At 45.9% G+C, this 8,452-nt stretch overlaps 1 long non-coding RNA gene and 1 pseudogene across 1 annotated transcript; one reads left to right on the top strand and one right to left on the bottom strand.

The window, feature by feature from the left end:
* Positions 1-1,059: 1,059 nt before the first annotated feature.
* LOC117858510 (uncharacterized) lies at positions 1,060-2,030 on the top strand. The gene is made up of 3 exons (XR_004640979.2): positions 1,060-1,232; positions 1,384-1,477; positions 1,658-2,030. It is a non-coding gene; the product is annotated as an uncharacterized lncRNA (long non-coding RNA).
* A 1,293-nt stretch (positions 2,031-3,323) lies between these two features.
* Positions 3,324-4,998, bottom strand: LOC117856512 (protein trichome birefringence-like; annotated as a pseudogene).
* Positions 4,999-8,452: the final 3,454 nt, after the last annotated feature.

Raw genomic sequence — 8,452 nt, forward strand, 5'->3', positions numbered from 1 at the left:
CGTTGGCGATGTTCTCTCCCACCGGTCCGCTGATGCGCTATATGGTGCATCTCCGAAAGGGCCACTCTTCTAGATTGGAATCCAAAGTGTCGTCCCTTCTCTCCTGGAATCCTCCTTGTAGCTCACAGAATTCCTGGATCAGGCAAGTGTCGCGAACCTAAAAGCGGTGGTATCAGACACTTGCCTGACGAAGGCCTGAGCCTGTTAGCATCCCGTCTCCTGCTGCTATGTAGTATTTTCTCGTCGCGAATATTGCCATTCGTGTTCTCCGCCGCATTGTCCACGCTCGCTGCTGCATTGGCCAGCGCAAATGCCAAATGGGCAGCTAGGCCGCCGAAAGCTCTCGAGAATAATGGTGGTCTGGTATGGACCTGACCTGCCGTGTGCGAAAGAAATCAGAATCCACCAGCAGCCGATGCTCATTCGGACGACAAGACCAAATCGGCGACCGCAACGCTCGTGTTCTGTCCTGCGCGCTGATCTCACCGGCGCACCGGCTATTCTCGTCGTCCCGTCGCCGGACGATTCTCCTTATCTTCCCTGAAGAAGAAACCGATGCGTTCACAATCGGCACTGGCAGTCTGGAACCCACTGCCATGCCAAGGTTTACGTTCGGCTAGCTCCGCCGTTAAGTCTTCGTGTGGCTGCTTGCATTTGCCGATTGCGTCGTCGCTGCTGCGAATCGGCACCTTCAGCGGCTTGCAACCAATGCAGCCGCTGATCGAGCCCCTCAAACGCTTTGTTTAAAGTTCGACGCTTGTAAACCGAAGGCAGGTGCAGAACAGAGATAGACGGCAGGGGAACTTGAAAGCTAGAGACAGGAATCTGCAAAAGAACAAGAAAGGTAAGGATAAAAAAGGCGCAGGACGGGCCGGATTTAAAAAAGAGATTTCATCAGGCAAGATAGAGGCTTCTAGCAGATCAAAAGGTCTGACGAGGCTTTATTCGTTTCCCTTCCCTGCGTTCCCCAGGCCCCAGCGACCCATCCGCTGACACCGGCGCACGCACGCAGGATGCTTTGGACACTTCGGGTGCTCTCGACATGGAGTTCCAAGTGCTTCGCGCACCGCCGCAACGCTATTTATAGCCGGCAAACCGGAGCTCGTCTCCTCTTCCATTCCACGGTACAGCAGAGCACGGTGCCCAAGAGCCGCCACCTCTGAACTCAACGCCGATCGGCCGGAGACTCACCACCATGAGCGATCGGAGGTACGGGTACCCGCCACCCCAGGGTAAGTGTCCTACGCGTGCGTCGCATGAGCGAGCCGAGCAGTTCGTGTTCAGAGAGTGATGCCATGCATGGGTGCATGAGCTCAGCTTTAATTAATTTTTCGTGCATGGCCCGTGTGTTTATTGCACTCACTGTCTGCACCGACCACGCAGGGTATTACAACAATGGGCCGCCGGTGATGGCGCCGCCGCAGTACCAGTACGCAGCTCCGCCGCCGAGGCGGGAGCCGAGCTTCCTCGAAGGATGGTAAGCACTAAGAGGTCATGCTCAGCATATGAACTGACTGCCGGCAGTTAAAACATGATGATCAGTAGAAAATTTATAAAGATCTCGAAAAGTGATTTAGTACTGACAAATTCAAAAAAGGAACAAAAATTGTCTGTCTTTGTGCTAATTAACGTGCTCTCTTTTATCTTGGACACACAGCCTTGCTGCCCTGTGCTGCTGCTGCCTCATAGACGAGTGCTGCTGCGACCCGTCGGTCATATTCGTGAGCTGATCCGACCACAGCATATGCTTCCGTCCCAGCCCAGAGATACATCATAGTACATATCTGCATGTACAGCCCAAAAATACGTGTGTGCGCGTGTGTTCGCCCTTTGTTGGTGATGATGTTTTCAGCCTATATATAGTAGTTCATCGCAAGTCCCCCGGTTAGTTCTAAGCCTCAGGATCGGACAGACGATGGACATGGTCTGATGCAGATGTTGCTCGTGCATCCGATCCGGCATATGTTTACTACTGCTCATGTTGTTGTTGTTGTTGTTTTGAAACTACTGCTCATGTTGTTTGAACACAACACGATACGCATGTGTGCCAACTACTGGCTGTTTTATTAGAGTTGGGCCCTCCAGCATAGACGACATTGGGCAAGAAAGGCCCAGTTCTATACTAGTCGAGCCCAACATGTCCCGGCCCGCTCTGTACCTTAGATCTGGGCAGTCGGGTTGGGCTGTTTGTTGTTTCGGGTCTCTCTCGATTAATAAGTCATCCATATTAATACAGTAACGATCATAGCGATCTCCTCTGGTACCTACTGGTATGGTACGTCAAGATCCGATTGGACAAGAACATCGTAAGGTGTTGCTCTTCGCGAATCCCAGCATACCTCAGGTTGGGATTGGTAGGCCTACCACTTCACTTTTTCACTTTCATTTAGGCTCGAGCCAAGTCAGTGGGGGACCTGTCGGGCTCCTTCCCCCACAAAACAAACTGTGCATAGGAGTTTCCCTTCATACGGCTCGAATCATTCTCAGATGCTCCAAGAGGCATCTTTCCTTATGATATGGTGATTCAGCAAACAAGCACCGGCCGCAACAGCAAGGAACTATGACCAATAGAGTCGGACACAGCGTCATACTTCTTTATCTTGTGATGGTTGAGGAGTTTCTTTCTCAGAGAGTGCGGGACGCTTGCGGAGTCCGTAGCTTCCGTACCACCACAGGTCGTTCTTGGGCAGATCCCGCTCCTAAACATAAGAGAGGGATAGGGGAAAGGGGCCGAGCCTATCATATAAATAGGGTTGTCGAAAGACCACGTATTTTCATTCGACGTTCCAGGGCGCACAATTCGATCAACGAATTTGGCGAGCTGATCTACTTTGATCCAGGAGAAACCCCAATCAGCCACCTTTTCGGTGCAGGTCACGTGACCTACAGCTTAGCCTTTGCTTTTTGAGACTTCCACTACCCACATCTCTATGTGCCTGCAGCACTTTCATATGGAGAAAGATGGGCTTACCATATTCCATCAATAGCACCTAACCTATGCTGATTTTGGTGGACCGTGCTCCACCCTGGTGAACTCATGCGGTTCCGACGTGCCTAGAGGCCAGAGGCGAATCCGTTCATGGTCCGTAGGACCAACACCATTCGAAGGTTGATGGCCCGCCCCGCCTAGAATAGGAATCTTTGACTGGGCTTACACACATTCGCTCACTTATGTTGTGCCCCCTCAGCTCACCCTAGCCTCGGGTACGTCGTCTCCAAGGCTTCACACAAAATCTTCACTGACAACATATGCATGCTTTTGTAGGGTCGGGCAGAACCGTTGTTGCCTGATGGTAACTTCCCCCGTATTGCTATCAATGTCTTCATGTTGCACGACCTCTTAACATTACACCACTGAATCCCCAATCCTTTGCTTGCTATGCAATGACAGTACCAATATCCACTAATCGTTGTTTCCAGATATGGTTGCCAGTTGACATATCTTTTAATTCGTCGATACGAGAAGCAAATTGTTGTGTGGAGGAATCAATATCTCGACATAAGCCAAAAGGCAGATCTTGTGCCACTCCACCAGGTCGTATGAAACTGGCATGCATCCTGGCTCCCGGGACTCTTTCATAGAATTTCAACAATTTCTCTCGCTCCTCAAAAGCCCAAAGGAATGGAGTTGATGCTCCCACATCCATAGCATGAGTAGTTGAAGCAAGCGAATGATTTGAAATTCGAGTTATTTCACAGAATAACACTCGTATATATTGAGCTCATAATGGTACCTCACAATTCAAAAGTCTCTCTGCGGCTGAAAAATGAGCGTGTTCTTGGGCCATCGTAGAAACATAGATAGGGTCAACGATGGAATGAACAATGAAACTTTACGACAGCTTTTTCGTACACGTTCACTTGCATCACATACACTAGTGCTCTCTGAACCGTGCAACAAGGTCACCCATAACACGGCTCTCCCACTAGAGTTACCTTAGCCCAGGTGTTAAGAGTTCTCCGATAAGCATCATGGATATTCAATTCACTATATACACGGTTGCCCTCTTGATAGTAATCTTTCCTGTAGGATGTTTTAACATACTTGGAACAGTAAGCAACACTTGAAATGCAGAACAACATAACATGTAAATCTCTAATGAATCAGACGTTGCCGTCAATATCTTACCCTAGAGAAGTTTTCTCATGCGTCCACCGGTGCCCAGTATTGAAGATGATGATATCCGCATTCTTGCCTCGGGGATGAGCGATTGATTATGTCAAGCCTAAGAGTTTCCTTGTTCTTTCCATGTCCGATTGGCATATCCCATTCCTGAACAAGGAAAGGGGAGCGGTAGAGCTCAACACTGCAATTGTAGTCCTAGACAATAGGAAATTTGCACATAAGTGTTCGTTCTAAATTCTCAAACAAGCACAAATAACAGAACAACTCCTGCTGCGTTTTCGGGGAATTGGAAATAGAAACAAAACATGGAATACCAAAAGCATTGCATAACTACCTGAAACAAGAAAGAGTAAGATCCCTCAACCCTGAATTTGCGGTTCTCGGATACCTCAAAGACCTTCCTATTGTCTTTGATAGAATTCCTCAAGATACAAACAAGGGATTTCCACATGTTCCTGTTGAGTGAATCACTGACAAACACCAGTCTCTTTCCCCTCAGCCTCTCCAACATATCGGTTGGGTTCAACCTAATTGTAAGCATCATTTAACTTCATTTTTTACGCACAAGAAGGCAAGAACTAATTGATTCAAAAAAACAGCACAGTTGTTCAAGTAAACTTTACTCACCTTGGGATGCTACATCCAGTGGGTTGCCACCGGAGCCTTTGGTAAGCTTTATTAGGGTGGCCGTTGAGGTAGCAGTTGAAGGACTAATCAATGTGAGGACATGATCCCTCGGGGTAGAGAAGGTCAGACTCATCTCGGACCCAATTCTCATAGAACATATTGCATCTGGCCATCGCCTCAATCCAATTAACCTTCTTCTCACCACCGGCATTAGCTGGCCGGCAAAGCGCATTCCAAGCCGTCATTGTTAGGTAGACTGGAAACATTAGAGAGGAAATTTTGATGCACATTGCTGGTTCTTCAGGGAATTGATATAAGAAGTTTGAGGCCACGAATGATCAGTGCTATTGCTGAAAGTATCAAGTCTAGAGTGCTTCCATGTTCTTCAAGAAGGAAAACCTCACAAGTGAACGGTAGTTATACTACTACTTTTCTTATACGGTAGTTCTTCTTCACAGACCAAGAACTACGAGATCACCCCTTTCATCCTGGGGTGACGGAGGGATCGTACCATTCGAGCCTTTTTTTCATGCTTTTCCCAGCGGTCTGGAGAAAGCAGTAATCAATAGGACTTCCCTAATGCTCCCTTCCTGAAAGGAAGAATGTGAAATTTTTTTCCTTTTCATAGGGACCAAGAGATTGGATCTAGCCATAAGAGGAATGCTTGGTATAAATAAGCCACTTCTTGGTCTTCGATCCCCTAAGTCACTACGAGCGCACCCGATCAGTGTAATGGGATGTGGCTATTTATCTATCTCTTGACTCAAAATGGGAGCAGAGCAGGTTTGAAAAAGGATCTTAGAGTGTATAGGGTTAGGCCAGGAGGGTCTCTTAACCCCTTCCTTTTTTTTGCCCATCAAAGTTATTTCCCAAGGACTTGCCATGGTAAGGGGGAGAAGGGGGAAGAAGCACACTTGAAGAGCGCAGTACAACATGGAGTTGTATGCTGCGTTCGGGAAGTATGAATTGCTCCCTAAAAGGAGTCTATTGATTCTCTCCCAATTGGTTGGATCATAGGGGCGATGATTTACTTCACGAAGTCATGAGCAGGTTGAAGAGATCAAGATTTTAGAAGAATTTTTGTTTTTTATTAAGTGAAGTAATCTCTATGGAGTTAAAGACACACCAATTTGCGTCAAAGGTCCTAGATACATAACCGCTCAAGATATAATCTTACCACCTTCCATAGAAATCGTTGATACGACACAACCTATAGCTAACTTGAGAGAGTCCATTGATTTCTGTATTGAGTTACAGATCAAGAGAGATCGTGGATATCATATGGAACTCAGAAAGAACTCTCAAGATGGAAGTTATCCTATAGGTGTTGTATCCATGCCTGTTCGAAATGTGAATTATAGTATTTTTTTTCTTGTGGGAATGGAAATAAAAAACACGAGATACTTTTTCTAGAGATATGGACGAATGGAAGTTTAACTCCTGAAGAAGCACTTTATGAAGCTTCTCGTAATTTGATTGATTTAATTCTTCCTTTTCTACATGCAGAGGAAGAGGGCACTAGTAGCCTCATCACGTCAGGTAGCTTGCTATCCGAACAACTACGATATATGCCGCTTCGCTACAACTACTATGCCTATGGGCAAAGATCACTTGAAGATAGAGGGCCATGGGCATCTATCAAGTACTGGAGGCAAGCTCGTCAACTAGTACATAGCCATAGCATAGCTATGATGAGTTCAAGGTTTACGCATCCTATTTTCGCCAGCATATCTTCTCAATCAGCTTCCGAACAAGACGACCCAGCGCAACACTACTACACCCTATTGCAAGCGTTGTCAACAATACATTAGGAATGTGAGGCAAGCAAGCATGGCACATGAATCTATTCTATAAGATTGGTAATAGTGTATGTGTACTAGGAGAATAGGATATGTTATGAGAAGAGTGACGTGGGAATAGATTGCATTTCAAAAAGAATCTATACACTCAATAAGCCAGAACGGGAAGATTCAACTAAAAAAGAACTGGTATGGTGTGAGAAGAGGCCTATTCTCAATAATGAACAAGATGATGCAACTCTAGTTGCTGGAGGCAAAGGACGTGGACGCAGCAGGAATAGATCCAGGGGGAGGATGCAAATAAAAAAGGCTATGAGGATCATAATAATTGAGGTGGAGGGATAATTTTTCACTAAGGATCGAGTAGAGGAAGACGTCAGTCTTTCGGTTGTAGATGATCATTTACCGAAAAAGATGTGCATTCCAATGAAAAAAGTGGGTCTGCCCGAGAAGAAATAAAGAATATTCATTTGCGGATTCTTCCGAACAAGCAACGGGTTGAGCAACTAGCGCGAAAGCCGTTGTGCGTTTTGGTTTGCTTCATCCGCCATAGTAGAAAGAATAAGCTACTTCTTGTTTAGGGCGGGCTATCTTGACTCTTGAGTCTGAGAGGGAGAAGGCTTCCCGCGTGGGCGGATTAGTAATCCCTAGTCTTCCATAACGTGTGTTGGACTTATGTTTCCTCTTCCTCGAAGATGATGGATCTATTTGGTCACCGAAGCTAAATGGACCTGAGCTGTTGATGACCGAATAGAAAGGTTGATTTATACAAAGGGTTTAATAAACAACATTTAACGAAAGAATGGAGTTTGCATTGCAATGCTTTGATATACCTTTAAAATAGTATATAAGAAAAAAAAGGAAAGCGACGCCTGCAACGCACCTTGAAGCTGTTGCAGCCGTCAATATCGATGTCTAGACGTCAAGTCCGGGAGGCGATCATTAACAAAAGAGCTGCATTTGTCCCACTCCATCCTTCCTAGGGGTGCGTACCGTAACCGTAGCAAGCCTGCTGCGAGAGGAATTGGAAAAGGGCCCTGTCCGGCCACGACCGACCGGACAGGGTTTATCTTTGGCCCCGGCCATGCTCTCAAACCAAATGGCAGGTTCATGAGGAGCGAAGCCACAGTCCTTCACAGCAGGATCCTTAAAAAACAGTAGGTACTAGTAGCAGGGCCCCCATTCAACACATTCGGTTTCAGAAGAGGCGGCATTTTATATGGCTCGCTCCTGGTCCTTGGAGCTCGAGAATTGCTAACTTGGGATGCGGTGGCATTGCTGCTCAAATTTACCATTAGGTGGGCACTCACTGCTGTTGATGGAGTTCTCGAGGTTGGATTGGTTTGGTAAGCGAACGACAGGCGCAGATAACAGCCGCCCCACAAGCTATTTGTTTGTGGCGACGAACATACACGGAAAATCCTTCATTTTTATTGTTACAAGCTGCTATACGTTCCAATTAACAAGTGCGTAGTAGTAGTGTTCCATCTTGCACTATACCACTTCTTACGGCGCTACACAGATAAAGTTACCGTGGATCATCAAACACGGTGACTATATTTTATTTACTACAAGCACCGAGATACTTCCTCCATCCCAAATTATAAGTTATTCTAACAATCTTGAAGAGTCAAAGCATCTCAAGTTTAACCAGAATTATAGAGAAAATTATAAAGATTTATGACATCAAATAGGTATACTATGAAAATATAATTGATGAAGAATCTAATGATACTTAGATGACATCATAAATATTATTATATTATTATATAAATTTGGTCAAACTTGAGATACTTTAACTCTCCAAGATTCTTGGAACGACTTATAATTTGGATGGACGAGTAGTAACGATCAAAGCGGGGAGAAATTCCCAAACAAAAAAAAATGCACGGTCCGCAGC

The sequence above is a fragment of the Setaria viridis genome, chromosome 5 (genome assembly GCF_005286985.2).
Source record: "Setaria viridis chromosome 5, Setaria_viridis_v4.0, whole genome shotgun sequence".
In the NCBI taxonomy this organism is placed as follows: Eukaryota; Viridiplantae; Streptophyta; class Magnoliopsida; order Poales; family Poaceae; genus Setaria; species Setaria viridis.